Below are 16,407 nucleotides of genomic sequence, written 5' to 3'. Positions count from 1 at the left end.
GTCCTAATTGGTTTAAGTGCATCATTTTTTTTTTAACAGTTGTTGCTTAAAAGATTATAATTCACTTTAAGAAGTAATAAAAGAATTTAGTAGAAAATATGTCCTCTTGGAAGGACATAAATCCTAGACAGATCAACGTGGGTTCTTTTCCTGGATAAATCATTGCCCAGATAATTTAACATGCATCCATTTCTGTAAAATGGGCATGATAATGCTGTCTCCTTATGTGTTGCAATATTTAATTAGTGATTATATGCTTTTGCATAATGTGTGTTCATATATTAATAGGTTAATAACGCACATTCTCAATGTACTTTAATAAAGGACATTGGGAGTTAATTCAAAGGAATGTAATTTGTGCTTTTGGGAGGAAAAGTGTTATCGAAGTGTAAATTAGGGAGGGAAGTGGCAGTTAATTCTATACAACGTATCTATTACCACACATTCAAGGCTTAACTCTAATTACAGATTGGACATGTGAGCAAACAGCATCTGGGACACTTCCACTCATTTCGGAAGGCCCTTCTCCACATTTATCAAAGCAGGCTATTCTTTTAATAACCAAGATTATTAATAAGCCACTTTCAGCTCAGAACAAAAGGTTAGTGGGGAAAGACCTCTTTCAAAGTCAGCATATTGACAGTATTTATTGTTCTCTTTGGTAGACAGTATCTGCCCAACAAGTGTCAGGAGAAAGGAGTTTATTATTCAGCCCTTTAGATCAAAGAAACATTTTTGTGGCTTGATAACTCTACCCGGAAGAAAGGGCATTTACACCTGATGGAAAAGGCAAATTCTACAGACAGATTTGTGCCTGTCTTCAAACTTTTCACCATCTGAATAACCCCTGAGGTTAAATAGCTGGTAGACATCTGTAGGCAGAAATAAGAGAAATGAGATCATCAAGGAACAGTATCGTGCTTACAACATGTGGCGATATGAGTGCTCTTCACCATCTGTTATTTGTGTGTGTATTTTATTATGTAAATGTTCGTACACACTGCATTCTAAACAAAGGAACATTACTTCCACTTTGCTGGTGCCGCCAAGCTGGCGTATGTGTCCTGGAAAAAGAAAGTGGCAGACAGAAAATTCAGGGTTCATCTAGCCACTTGTGTCCCCACTCCTTTCACCAAGAGGGTGAGAGACTCTAAGTAGGTTTGATTCCTTTTCTACATCCTGTTCACAAATACAAAGCTTGACTGTGAATGGAAAACAATGTCTTAAATACGACGGTTATGGTCTAAAGCTTCTTTTGCTGGCGTCCACGGGAAAAAGATACTGGAAGCTAGGATGCCCTGGGATGGTTCCAATGTACACTAGTGATAAATCCAAGCTAGAAAATAAATTTGGACCGAGAAAACAGGCTCTGTTCAATTTTCTCTCATCTGTTTAATTCCTGGCACATAGCTCTGGGTCATGGGAAGGTTCTGGTGGGCTGCTGTCATTGTCTCCCCCAAAACAAGAGGGGTGTGTGTGTGCATGTTTGGGAGGAATGAAAGTGAGGAGATTTGGGCGACACATATTCTGGTTTAAATTTTCATAAAATTACCAATTTAAATTGAAATGTAATTATCCTAACTGGCATCTTTTTGGCAGCAGCTTAAAAAAAAATCCCTCGGCTTTACTGTACCAAGCAAAAGCCCAGAGGAGTCCTGACACTGGCCTTTAATCAAAAGCTGAAAAGACACAAAAGCTTTCAGATAATCTATGCCAAGCTATCTTGGACAGCACGGAATTGCCTGGAGCACCCTTCTGGTGGCATTTAAAACACCTGGTGCCCTTAGGAAAAAAAAAAATACATCTGCGTCTGCAATTTCTCCTTCTGTAATTCCCTTAAATCTCTATCTCAACCCATTGTCCTATCTTAAAAAGTAGGGATGCTGCAGTGACAGTAAAATAAAGCAATTTTATTTACCAAGAGAATGATACTTGTCATTGACTTTGCCTGGAGGAGACAGACTCAGGTGCCCATCTGCACAAACACTCCCTCACTGTTTATTTCATGTGGATTAATATAATTAAACTATCATTGTGCTCACTGATTCAGCTCAAATTTTAATTTGATAATTGGGGAAAAAGTGTGCATTTGAAATGGAGGCAATTAATTGACACTTTAAATGCCCTTGAACAGAAATAATTTAAGTTACACCATACTTAGTGGTGACTTATACTGTTGTGTTTATGCGGATTATTTTATTTAGCTCCTATCATTAATGGATAGAGGTAAATAATGTTACTCAGCCTAAGTCCTTTTGATATTGGCAGTCTAGTTCTGCAATTTCAAAATATTTTCACTGCCACAAACAATTCCATTCATTTCATAGTCACTGGCTTCTCTAAAATAAAGACATTCTAAATTTGAATGACAATCTAATCATTCATAACTAGTCTCACATATATGCAACATAACTATGCAAATTGTCACATAATTTTGTCTGTAGACATCCTGATTCTCATTCTAACAAACATCTTGCACAAAGAAATAATGAGAATAACAAAGACATATTTCTTAACTTATAATACCCATCTTTCCCAGGATTTGGGAAGAAAAATAGCTGGTTCAATACTTAAATTTTTCTCCAGTACCAGTTTGATTTGTTCCAAGGGAATTTATATATTTTGGGGAACTTATTGAAATTTAAGAAGGAAACATATTTATGGATAAAGTAATTTTTTTGTGTTAATTATCTTCCATCTGGAAATAAATATGCTTTCATATTTTTTTAAGAATTTAAGAGCAAAAGCTAGTTTCTTTTAGCAAGTTGCAAAATCTTCATCATTTTTACTGGAGCTCTTTTATTCACGGAGTATGAAATACTTTTAATCAAAACCAAAGCAAATTCAATTTTACAAAATGTTAACTACCACAAATTATACCTGTAGTAAATAAGGTTACTTAATAAGAATTATGAGTTGTTTGTACATAAGCCCTGAGAGGGCTTCTTCTTAGTATAAAGGCTTGGAGCAACCGCTCTGCCTTTTAGATGAAAGCTTATCCTCTTGCTTCAATCTATTCAATATTTTTAATATTCAGTGTAACCATGGATGAACCTAAGAAAGTTTTGGCAGATCATTTCAGTTAAGCAACCACACTCTTTTTATTAAAGCTGGAAACCTCATTAAAATAGGCTCTGTGAAGATTTTGTAAACTGCAGCTTCAAATCAAGGTTAGCAATAATGCTCCAAAAATCTTTTCATATAAATGTGGTTTGGGGGGCGTTTTAAAGTTTCTGTAAGTAAGAAATGCTAAAGAGCCAAAAGGCAGGAAGCAAAGAAAACAAACAAAAGAACGCACAAAATGCACACACTTAACCCATGTACTCTTATTCATAAACGTGGGTGATCCCCAAACAAATCTATTTCTCATATCTTTTATTTTTCCATTATCTACTTTTAGACAAAATTATCCACAAACGTCTTTGCTAAATCAGCTAATATAATAGTTATAAAGAAAGAAAAACACAATCCTAAACATAACCTTTAACAATACTTAAAGGGAACCCTTAGTTACGGAGCAGAATTGAAGTCTTCTGAAAGATCAGAGAATTTTAAAGATGGAATAGAACTGATAGATCACTTGATCTGATAACTCAGTAACAGCAAAAGAGATTATGGGCCAGGGATTAATGACTATGCAAACTCAACAACTAGTTAGTGACAGGGACCAGTATTATAAAACAGATCTGTGGGCTCCCAGTGGAATATTAATTCTGTATGGTATTGTTGGTTATTTCAATATTCCTGGATGGAATGTTGTCAGTTCAACAAACAATCTGGTATCTAGAATAGTAAACCCATTCATGATTAGGACAATTTTACTTATTTTTTGCAGAAAAGCCAAATTTTACAAATCTAGGCTCTTACTTTATAAAATATCCTCATTTTCATCAACTTCTTAAACATAAAGAACATTGATATATTGCTGTTAATATTCTTCAGAATTTGAATTCACCAATAATCCCTTTTCTTAATCTATGTTGTTTGTTAATCAATTCACAGAAAGATACTTCTCTTTATTTCCAGCATTTTCTTCCCATGTTTCTTGAGAACATTTTTTGAAAACTTCTTAATCACATAGAAGTACTATTTAGGTAAGTGAAGATGTTAAACCCTTAACTCACAGAGAATGGCTAGTTAATAGGTAATTTTCCTTTGGTTCAGGCTCAATATCTCATTACAATAATTCTTCTTTAAAAAAATGGAGTATCAAGTCAAGTGACCAACATATTTTGTTGATGCTTACTTAAATGGCAAAGGCTACCTGTCATGAAGGATACCCCAAATTCCTTAATTTGATTTTAGGCCAACTCAACAGAATTAGTGTCTAGTTCTGGTCTGGGTTATAGAAAAAAATATATATTTGATGGAGTTACTTATTTCAAACTAGTTAAGCAATTCATATACATACACAAAACATTCAAGAAAAGTACAAGATAGAAGTGAAAGGTACAACATTCAAGAACATTCAAGAAAGGTACAAGATAGAAATGAAAGTGGTTAAATGCGCTGTGCCAGTAACAACAGGTGTTAAACTGGTATTTTCTTCTCTATGGAATAATTGAATATATTTTGCATTTTAAATGTTTTTTTCAGACTAAATACCAAAATAAATTGTGTGAAGAATGTAGTTTCTGGTTCTGCTAAATAAACACTTTTTTCTGTGACCACTATTTGCCAAGAACAGTATCAGGTGAATAAACATAGTGAGTTTATTAAGAAACTACAACCTACAGTCGTAAATGTGATTGGGATGAAAAGCTAAGAGCTGGGTTCCTCATACTGTATGCAGATAATTGAGCAAGATATTTTTGAGCCATGAGGATATTTGGAAATGAGCAAGGAGTAGGTAGAAATGGTTTATATAAACTCAGTGCCTAAAACAAGACATAAAGGTATTGAACAATCCACATATTACTTGTTGATATCAGTAATAGTTTGGGGGAATATTTGGAATGGCCTTTTTTCTAAAACTGGAACATGTGGTGGTTTCTCAGAAATCCTAACCTTATTTACAAAATTATTTCTTCCACTTAGAAAAAATAAAATAAAACTGATATATTCAGCAAATTGCGATCTCAATTTTCAATGTTAAAATAACTCCAAGGTAAGTTGGAAAACTCACTGTGGCCATTAAAAGATAATTGGCGATCATGTAAACATTCCCTTAATTTTCAAAACCTTGACTTTTAAATAACAGATTTTACTTAGTTGTACTATCTTCTCTCTCTGTGTATTACCATTGGCCTGCTGTTTTATAGGCTTTCCAAATGTGCAGGAAATTTGGCTGAATTAGCAGTTTTGTTTTTAATATATTCCTGGAAATTTTATCTTCAGCAGTTCTGTGTGCTTTCAGCAAGCGGCTAAAATGGATGCAGGCTTTCTAAGTTTGTTGAGGTCAAGACTAACAGCACCATAGCTTGCAAGAAAAATCACGTAGCATCAGGTCGAGATGGTACAGAAGAAATGGCATGTGTGTCAACTTGTCATCTTCCCCCACAACTTTTTTACATTAGCTTCATTGTAATAAAATTGGAGGGAAGATCCTGGGCACTGAAGCTGCCCATGCCACTTTCGAAAGCCTTAATAATTGCACTGGCAGCTTAGAGGCCTATTAAACCGAGAGATTCAATGCTGCTTGACTCCTTTTCTAAAGGAGTGCCAGTGGCAAAGACAGATTCTCTGGACAGCATAACACAGTGAGCGGTGAAACTCCTCTGATCAAGTGTTTGTCCATTTACCAGCATTTCTGTGGTTATCAGGATATATTTACATGCCATCTCAAGGTTGTCTTATCAGAATGAACGCAAGGGTAGCACTCACTCTGCAGGCTGCAAACTGCATTGAGGTATTGTACGTGCTTCACTCTAATTTCAGTGCTCCGTTTCCAGTTCGGAGCTGATGTGACTGCTTACAACACAGCAAGCAATGAGAGCCATCTCTGCCTCAGAGTCCTCACAAGAAACTGCTAGCATAGTTTCCAGACTGACGAGGTCAGCCCTCACTTAGAAATCAGCCTTTCCTCTAACCCAGTTCCCCTGTCCAGGTCCACCTACTGAAGGGCATCTGGCTGCTAGAATATTGGCTTTTCTTTACCAGGTGGGAAAGATATTGCCTTGGCCATATCATTAGGAGAAAGGCACCCCAAATTTCCACTTGAGTTGAAAGTCTGCAAAGCTGAAACAGACTTGCGATTTAAATTTTATTCCCAAAGAGTTTAGATTTAGTATGTTTTGTTTTAGACGGAGCGGCAGAGTACTCTGAGATGAAAGCTATTGTTTTATGTGTTAATAAGGATAAAAATGGGTTTTCTGCAGCTAACAGCACTCCTCAGAATCACTGCCTCATTTACAGTGGAGGAATGTCATAGATATCATATTTCATCAGCAATGATGGCTTGAATATGTTCCGTGAATAATTACTGTATCTTTTCATCTCCCTTTTGTTATAGGAAACCTTTATAGTAAAGGCTTTTAAATATGCAGTGGGAGTGTGTATCCAAGTATCAAGTCTATGAGAAATTGTTTTGGCAAGTTTAGAACCCTCTCAAAATTCATGGGTTTGGAGTTTCATATCTAATTGGAACCTTTTAACGTTGGAATAGATTTGCTCTTAGGAAAACAGTGTAAAGCTTTTAAGCAAGGGGTAGGGAGAACCTTATAAGAAGTAGTCAGCAGGATTCTGTGACATTCAAATTGTTTATTTAAAAACAGAAACTCCTGTGTTCTGATGTCTTAACATAAAGAGAGTCAAAATTACATACATAGCTACAAGAATTACAAGGATTTGTGAGTTGCCATAGAGCCAAATAATTGAGAAATACCTTTAGAGTGTCAGGGGTGTAATGAGGATTCTGGTCAACATGTTGCCGTTTGCTAGAAATTTTCTCTTAAGAGTACGTGACAACTGTGTAAAGACCTAATTCAGGTTTTTACTCTCCTAACAGACTGTCCTGAAATCACTGACTGCTGTATTCCTAGGTTTTTCAGTGAGGAGAACAACCTTCTCTCCTTTGAAATTTTTTTCTAGTCCTCACTTTTGAACTTTCATCTGTACCACAAAACAGGCACATGGGTTATGCTGTGTTCAAACAAACAAACAAACAAACAAACCTATAGAACATCTATCCTTCTCTGTCTCACTCCAGTCTCTGCATGTTCAGTCCAAATGACTCCCATATGGTTTAACCTTAGTGACCATGTTATGTGTATCAAGTAGGAAGAAACCTTTCTAAACATTACGCTTAGAAGGAAGTTAATGTAAAGCACCATAATGTACAGATAAAGCTAGTTAAAAAAAATTACGTCTTGTCAGGAACAAGCAAAAAATGCTTTGACAGCATTTACCAAGTTGGGTTTTTGGAAAAATAGGTCTCCAAGATGGAAAGAATTACAAAGAAAGTCTGGGGTGGGGTAGCTCCCTGGTTGCATAAACATATACTTGAGGCCCATTTTGGAGTTTCATTTTGATCAAGTTTGATTTATCCCTTTTTAAAAGTGAATCGAGCATCTTACATCCTATCGAAGATATATTTACCTATCTCACGGACACAAGGATTTTTCCCTTATTTCTTTTAGGAGTTTTTTTAGTTTTGATACTAAGTTATAGAAATCCTTTTGGATTGTGTTGAATATAGTGTTGGTAAAGATCAATGTTCACGTCCCCAAATAAATATCCAGTTGTTGCAATGTTGTTCTGGAAAAGGCATTTTATTCCCTCATTGAGAAGACTTTGTACTTTTTTTTTTGAAAATCATTTGGCCAGCTATGTTTGGATCTATTTTTGGACTCTTTCTCTTCCATTTATCTGTCTATTTTTTTCTGCAATACTACATTCTCTTGATTACTATACATTTATAGTAAGTCATGAAATCAGAACATTGAAGTTCTCAAATTTTTTTCCTTCTTTTTAAATATTGCTTTGGCTATTCTTGTTTATTTGCATATCCATAAAAATTTTAGAATAAGCTTGTCAACTTCTGCAAACACACTCTGGGATTTTGGTTGGGATTGGATTGAAATTAAAAATTTGGAGAAAAGAGATTTCTTAACAATACAAACATAGCCAGATACCATTAGCAAAATCACAATATTAATGTTGGTACAATACTATTTAACTAATTTACAGACCTTATTCAAATTTTATCAATTGCTCTATTAATGTTCTCTTTCTGGACCTTGATCAATCCAGGGTCACACATTGCAGTTAGTTGTCCTGTATCCTAAGTCTCTCTTATTCTGGAAGCAACTCAGTCTTTGTCGTTCAAGTCCTTGACACATTTGAAGAGCATTGGCCAGTTATTTTGGAAAGCACCTCCCATTTTTGGTTTGTCCTAATGTTTCCTTGTGATTAAGTTCAGATTATTCTTTTTCAGAAAGAAAACCTTAGACGTGATGCTGTACTCTTCTCAGTGTATCACATCAAGAGGTGGAAGTTATCACTCTGTCTCTTTACTGGTGATATTAACTCTATCACTTGGTAAAAGTGGTATCTCCCATTTTCTCCACTATAAATTTACTCTTTTTTTCCTTTAAATTAATAAGTATGTAGTAGGGGATAGCTTTCTTCAGATTAGATGTGTTCTATTAATATGTTTTCAAAGTTACTGACCCTTTTATCTCTATTTCTTCTAAGCCTATCCAGTGGATTTTTTAATTTTAAATATTGAAATTTTCAGTTCTAAAGTTTCCGATTCTCAGTATATGCAAAAATACCTTATTCATTACAAGTCTCATTTTCTTTATGTCACTGGCCATAATTATAATTGCTTCTTTAAAGTACTTGGTTAACAATTCCAACATCTGTTAACCTCAGGGTTGGCGTCTGTTTGTAGTTTTTTTCCCTTGAGACTGGATCACATTTTCCTGGCTAGTTATATGTGAATAATATTGGACTGTATCCTGGACATTCTGAATATCAGGCTGTGGAGAATCTGGATTCTGTTAGATTGCTCCAAAAAGTGTTGATGCTTTTGTTTTAGCAGGCAATTAACTTGGTTAGACTCAAAGTGCAAACAGGCATGCCTGTGGTGGGTGGCTGCTTAGATCTCAGATCAGTTTCTTAAACCATAGCTACGTGTAGCTTTCCATTTTTTTCAGTTCAATATGTGGTTCAGTGCTCAGCCAGAGACTTAGGCTGAGTTTACACATAGAAATTGAAATACTCTTTCTTTGGCTCTCTCCTTTCTGATTTCCATTTCACTCTCTGGTAACTCTGGTCGCTCTGTATTTCTTGCCCTATTTCCTCAGCCAGTAAGCCAGTGGGCTCTCTATCAGTGTTTGAATCATCCCTACACTACCACCACTGTGACTGAGGCTGCCGCAGGACAGAACTGCAAAAAAATGAGGAACTCAATATGTCTGATGGCTTTCCCCAAGTTTCGGCTCTGCTCTGAAATCTCCCTATGGTACTTCAGTCTTCAGAACTTTCAGGTAGTTATGACAGTAATTTTTCCAGCGTATAGGTATTTTTTTTCTAGGAGGATTGCTTTATTGGATAATCATTTCTCCATTAACATGAGGATTTAAGAGGTGGGGTGGGTACTGGATTTTGAATGGTGAAAAGATGTTGTCTTAAAAATTATGGTAGATATCAAGAGTAAAGTACTAGAGAAGGAGACTTTTAAATAAAATATCACTTGTATAACATAGCAGACTCCTTTGGGTGTCTCTCAACTTACAATGAACCACTTAATTACTCCCGCCTACTTCAGATCTCCTCATTCCATACTAGTGGCACTTAGCCATATTTATACAATGGCACCTAGAATCCCTGCCCAGAGTTAATTGAGAAATAATTGGAGACCCCACCTGGTCTGGGTCCAAGTCACTTCCTTGAGAATTAGGACTTAGGGTCAAGAGAGTCCATCTCTCTAATATGGCTTGAATTCTACCGTATATTGTGTCTCAGTTCTTCTTCTGCCATCATGTGAATTGAATAGGAAAAGAATAGCAGTATGCCCAAAAACAGAGAGATAAAGTAAACGCACGGAGAGAAGCAGAATCAAGAAGCGGTGAGAAAATCATCCCAGTTGCCAATTATCTTCTAATGCTTCTTGCAGTCCTACCTGGTATCTGGCTGCATTATTTTCTTTAACTGCTATTAGTGATCCCTGTATTCTAATGAGAAGTCCCCTCTTTTTTCTTCAGCTGGCTTTTGTAATTTGCAACTTTAAAAATCCTGACTAATCCATACACTTTTCCACATTACAGGAATTGTGAAAACGTTTATATAATGATAGTGATGGGTAAACACAGAACAAATGTGTCAGGGTATGTTAAGAGGCTAAGAAATGAGTTAAAATTTCTTAGCTTTTAAAATGAGATAATTTTCAAGGAATTATGTTAAAATCACCAAATAGGTCTTAAGCAAAGATCCTAACAGTTAATTTGAGTGTAATCAGAAGAAAATAGAAGCAAAATATATTATAAGTTGTGTATTTTTCCCCCTTATTTAAGTGAATGCTAAATAAGATTATGTTGTTATTTATAAACTCTGTAAATGCAATATTTGTGTCCCGTCCTGGTACTCATTCTCCACTTCAGGGTCAATCCCATTACTATAATTAAGTTTCTGCTTAATTAATTTTATTTCTGTACTTAATAAAAAGAGGCAGTTTTTTTCTGGATGTTCTGTTTTTCCAATTATATAACCAGTAAGAAATCAATTGCTTAACAAAAGTTAAAGTAATATGATTTGAACATGAATTGCACTCTAACAGAAGGACCTAATGAGTCAGATGAAAAATCAGAACCTGTCTCCCCATCCCCCCAAATAAACAAATAAATCTCAGCAAAAGCAAATCTTGGGATTCTTTGGATTTGTCAAATGTTTCATGGATTTTCCAAAACATTTTGGCAGGATAATTCCCTAAAGTGATTCATTATCCATCAATTCATATTTCAAAGCCACTTAATATTTGTTGAATATTCACAACATGCTAGCATTGCACAGCTGCTGAGAACATGCTTCTCTGTCTCTCAGCCTCACACTGCATGTTTTTTTCAAGATGAAAACATAACATATATTTTAAATTTTGTCGAGAGGATAGGAGAAAATTGGTCTAAAAACAGATCAGCACACACACACCCTTCAGGAATTAATCTTCATATTCCTATTAGGAAGATAATCATTGGTTCTGAAAGCATGAAAATGTACCCTTTATATCCATTTATATCTAATACATATCCCTTATTTTTATTTATATATATAAACTTATATACATATATCCATTTATATTGGGAAATACACTTTTTATTTAATTCTAAATTGCTTTAATGTATCTATGTGTATATTAATTCTACTATTACTTCTATAAAAATTTGCTTTATCCACAATCTAAATTTTATCCATGACCTAATTTTTAAATCTCCATATAAGTATAGGTATATGGGTATTTCCCATATATAAATATATATGAGTATTTCCATTTCTTATCAAATACTGAAATTTCCTCTTACTTGTCCCTTATTTGTATTCTAATTTGAAAATTATTACATACATACTTCTATATTATTTTGGTTCCCATAAGGGAAGCTCTTAATCTCCATTTGCTCCATAAATCAATGAGCTCCACTCCCTCCGTTCATTTAAGTATATACTTAGAGAGGCCTTCTCAGATCACACTATGAAAAGTAACATAACGTAACTCCAGGAGTTACATTACGTAACTCCTGGTCACACTCTTGATTCTTAGACTTTGCTTTATTTTTCTTCCCTGATATATTGGATTGTTTTGTTTATTGTTTCTTTCCATCCACTGTAATATAAAGTCCATAAAACAGGGATTTTGTTTTTATTCTTTCCTGTACTTACATAAATTATAACAGTGTGTAGCACCTGTTGGTGCTTCACAAACATTGTTGAATTAATGAATGAATTCTCTGAGAAAAAGTATTATTTTCCTCTTTATTCAAATCTTAATTTCAAAACAGAACTCAGTTTGCAAATTGGCCTATGTGCTATCTTCTACCCTCTCATTTTTTTCCTCCCCTTTGAATTTAAGGTGTGTTCCTTTTTGTCCAATCTTCCCTCCATGCTAATAATACAGGGCTAGCAATGTCTGTATCTATGAAAACATTTCCTGGATTTTTTCTGGTGGAAATCCTCCTTAATCAGTTTTTGTTTCTTTATATTCAATTCCTTCACCAAGACTTTTTTTTTTTTACATCTTTATTGGAGTATAATTGCTTTACAATGGTGTGTTAGTTTCTGCTTTATAACAAAGTGAATCAGTTATACATATGTTCCCATATCTCTTCCCTCTTGCGTCTCCCTCCCCCCCACCCTCCCTATCCCACCCCTCCAGGCGGTCACAAAGCATCAAGCTGATCTCTCTGTGCTATGCGGCTGCTTCCCACTAGCTATCTACCTTACTTTTGGTAGTGTATATATGTCCATGCCTCTCTCTCGCTTTGTCACAGCTTATACCCTTCTCACTCCCCATATCCTCAAGTCCATTCTCTAGTAGGTCTGTGTCTTTATTCCTGTCTTACCCCTAGGTTCTTCATGACATTTTTTTTTTTTCTTAAATTCCATATATGTGTGTTAGCATACGGTATTTGTCTTTCTCTTTCTGACTTACTTCACTCTATATGACAGCCTCTAGGTCTATCCACCTCATTACAAATACCTCAATTTTGTTTCTTTTTATCACCAAGACTTTTTATAAGAATGTACATGGTGAGTGTTAAGAGTATAAAATAAAATGAATTTCCCTGTAAAAATATTTAGACTCAAGAGTTTAGACCCTCACATGTTGATTTTGCTGTAAGTTCTCTAATGTTTTGATGGATTCTAAAAGCTTCAATTAAGAGAAAGTATAAAAAAACAAAAGTTTTAAAAATACTCATATAAAATCTCTTTTGATATGAATGAATGTTAATATTTTGTTACACTTCATTGACCTGAAATACAGTAAGGCGATGTAGCAATATTATTAGCTATTATGTAGTGTCATTAACGGTTATTTTTTTTGTAATAAAAGTAGAGATTCGTAAAGAGCATGAAACCTACAAGAAGGCTAGAATGTTGGCTTTGGGGAAAAATAATTAAATTTGTTATTGCAGTGATTTCATGAGGTATATCTGATTCAGTATGACTCCAGAACATCCATTCCATTCACTACTTTTTCTACTTCAGAATAATTGATTGCTACTCCCCTCAAAACAAGAGGAAATTATGCTGTGGCATCTGGTTTCTTTCCTTTTGTTTCTTTCAAATAAAGTATTATGTATTTCAGTCCAAAGTTTCTTTAAAATGCTGTATTTACCAGTGTGCTTTACGGTGCCTAGCATATTTTAAATTAACATTAAAGGGAAATGATAGTGATGAGCATCATAATTATTCAGTAATAGCCCAAACAGCTGCCTGGCTTCCTTTTTTGTACTTGCTTGGAATTTCTTTTCATATTTTCAGAGAGGGAAAGTATGGAAAATAACCTTTTTGATTGAAATTGTGTGTTTTCTGAAGGTAGGAATATAAATCATATTACCTGGAAGTTTAGAAAACAGATTCTTACTCTGTTTTCTCCAAGGAATATAGAATAATGAAAGGTTATGGTAATGATATCAACACATTTTTGTTTTTTTGAGAACAGAGTACTACTTTCCAACGGCCTTTTTTGCTGATAGAAACAATTTAAGGTGATGGTAATTTTATTATTATCTGAATAAGCATGTGTTTCTTTTTTTTTTTTTTTTTTTTGCGGTACGCGGGCCTCTCACTGTTGTGGTCTCTCCAGTTGCAGAGCACAGGCTCCGGACGCGCAGGCTCAGCGACCATGGCTCACGGACCCAGCCGCTCCACGGCATGTGGGATCCTCCCGGACCGGGGCACAAACCCGTGTCCCCTGCATCGGCAGGCGGACTCTCAACCACTGCGCCACCAGGGAAGCCCGCATCTGGTTATTTTTAAAAGTTAATTTATTGACCTGAAAGTCTATGTTATAAGTGATCATTTGACCACAGGTAAATATTGCTGCCGTATACTTTCGTAACATCTTCTGCATACCCACATCTCAGCACCTTCCTTGTTGAATTGCATAAGGATTTCCTCCTCATTAGACCATGTGCTCTTAGAGGGCAAGGTTCATGGTCAGTTAGCTTTTCACACTAAGCGCAAAAAACTGAATTTATGTTATGGAGTCACTATGCTCACTGAAACAGTGTGCTGGATGAGGCTTATGTTTCTTTCCAGATACCTAACTCAGTAAGGACACGCAATTAAATGATAAGTTTTATCCCAGAAATTTAACCACTTAAGTTTCTCCAAGATGTTTGTAAGCGTAACTGACCATTTATGTCTCTGTGATGATATTTCCGAAATAATCTAGACATCTTCTATACAATGTACTCTGTATGTAAGATAAGCAAATAACTTGGGAATTAACTTTCTCTTCATTTGCATGATGCAGTATTAGAAGGAGCATTGAGCTGGGAGTTTAAAAAATGTAGTTTCTACTTTCCCTTTTGTTAACTGCTATGTTGCTGTCAGAAATCAGCAAACTTTTGTAGGCTTAGCCCTTACAGACTGGAAAAGGAGAAGGTTGGTTGACGTTGTCTCCATGGACCTGTTCAATTTCAACATCTCAGATTCAAATTTAGTTTATTAGTTATCTTCCATAAGCTGTTGAATTTGAATTCTCACCACTTCATCACAATATATAATTTGTCCCAACCACTTTTCTTTGACAACCAAACCTTATCATGACCTTAGAAACTACTGTCTTCTATAGATAATAATGATAATAATAATAAATTACCTCAACCTGTATTTCATTTTGTTTCTATATATTTAATTGGCTTCGCAAAATTAAACAGGATAATTTTTCCTGTGATTGTAAGCAAATTGTGATTGAAAGCTCAATATTAATGCTATTAAGAGCTACTAGTTATTGATTGCCTAATTGGTAAGGAGTGTGAAGTGACTTTTATATTTTCACCCTCACAATAACCAGTTTGAGGTAGGTATTAGTAGTCCCATTGTTCCAGCTATATTGTTGGAAACCAAGCCTCAGAGAAGTGCATTCATTAGCTACATTACCAAGGTTGTACATCCAAAAAATGTTGAAGCAGGGATTAAATCCAGCTCTTGTTTTTCTTTTCTCAAATTAAAAAAGAAAAAAAATGTCAACGTCTTAAATCTAAAAACATGTGTGTCACATGGGCAGTTAGAAGTCTATAGAATACATATTTACAAAAGCGTCACATAAATTAACAGCAGTAAAGGAGTCAGTCATTCAAAATTTAAAATATGAAAATGGAAAGCCTCTAAAAAGTGAATTTTGACAGGGTCAGAGACAAATATTTTTTTCCAACCTTGACTGTGGTTAATATTACATACACCAAAATTGCAGCCACATATACCACTCACACTTTCACTTTCCGTTTTGGGGTCCTTTCGAGGTAACTGTGTCTGTGATTCCATGTGCATCTTTGACCAAACCCCTTTCATGAGGTATTTATTTTGTAGCCTATCATTCCTGGAAAATACTGGAGGTAGCATTCACCTCTATGTTCACCTCTATAAAAAAAAGTTTTATATCTGTATAAAGATGTATAGAAAGATAATTTTTTAAAGATATAATGATCAAAGCTCAGTCTTCATTGTTTATTGCCTTTTTCTTCAGCTATCTTTTAAGACATAACTAAAATAAACAATTTCAGAGGGAATCATATGTCATATCAAATGGTTATTTTGTTTTTATAATATGGCTTGTTTCTATCCAAAAATGATTCATTGCTCCAAATTATTCTGAAGGGTGTTACCTGAGGAGTTGAAAAGTGCTCATGCTTAATTTTATGATGTAACAATTCATTAATACTGCACTGAGTTACAACACACTAATATTTTGATGATTTCACATAAACTGCATCAGTAGGGAGAGATGGCAGGTGTTCCAAAGAAACAAGAATGTATAATTTAAAACATTGTAGTGGATTACATATGAAAGGTGAAAAAAAGGGAAATTTCAAGGATGAATATTAGATTTCTCCTCTTTGTAGGTGGAGGCATGGTGACATCGTTCAGAGATCAGAGAAATACAGAAGACCAGACTGAGGACAGAGAAAGTGGTAAATCATGAATATCAAATATTGCTATATTTTTACTTGTATTTGATATTTTTTCAATTTTTTTATTCTGGTAAAATACACAGAACATAAAATTTAACACCTTAACCATTTTTAAGCATACAGTTCAATCGTATTGAAATACATCCATAAAGTACAATAATCATCACCATCCATCTCTATAACTCTTTTTATCTTGTGAAATGGAGACTCGGTACCTATTAAACAATCACTCCCCATTCTTCCCTTCCCAGATCTTCAGGCAACCACCATTCTACTTTCTGTCTTTATGATTTTGACTAAGTACCTCATGTAAGTGAAATCATACAGTATTTGT

The 16,407-nt window shown here is 34.9% G+C and overlaps 1 long non-coding RNA gene across 1 annotated transcript in view; it reads left to right on the top strand.

Annotated features, from left to right (window-relative positions):
* The window catches only part of LOC137224553 (uncharacterized), a 47,328-nt gene extending 31,255 nt beyond the window's left edge, over window positions 1-16,073 (top strand). The window contains exon 3 of the long non-coding RNA XR_010943381.1: window positions 16,005-16,073. This is a non-coding gene — a long non-coding RNA (uncharacterized lncRNA). The remainder of the gene's footprint in view (window positions 1-16,004) is intronic.
* The last annotated feature ends 334 nt before the right edge of the window (window positions 16,074-16,407 follow it).

Source organism: Pseudorca crassidens, chromosome 5 (genome assembly GCF_039906515.1).
Source record: "Pseudorca crassidens isolate mPseCra1 chromosome 5, mPseCra1.hap1, whole genome shotgun sequence".
NCBI classification, from domain to species: Eukaryota; Metazoa; Chordata; class Mammalia; order Artiodactyla; family Delphinidae; genus Pseudorca; species Pseudorca crassidens.
Note: the sequence above shows the minus strand (reverse complement) of the source record. Positions and strands in the feature narration are given on the sequence as shown.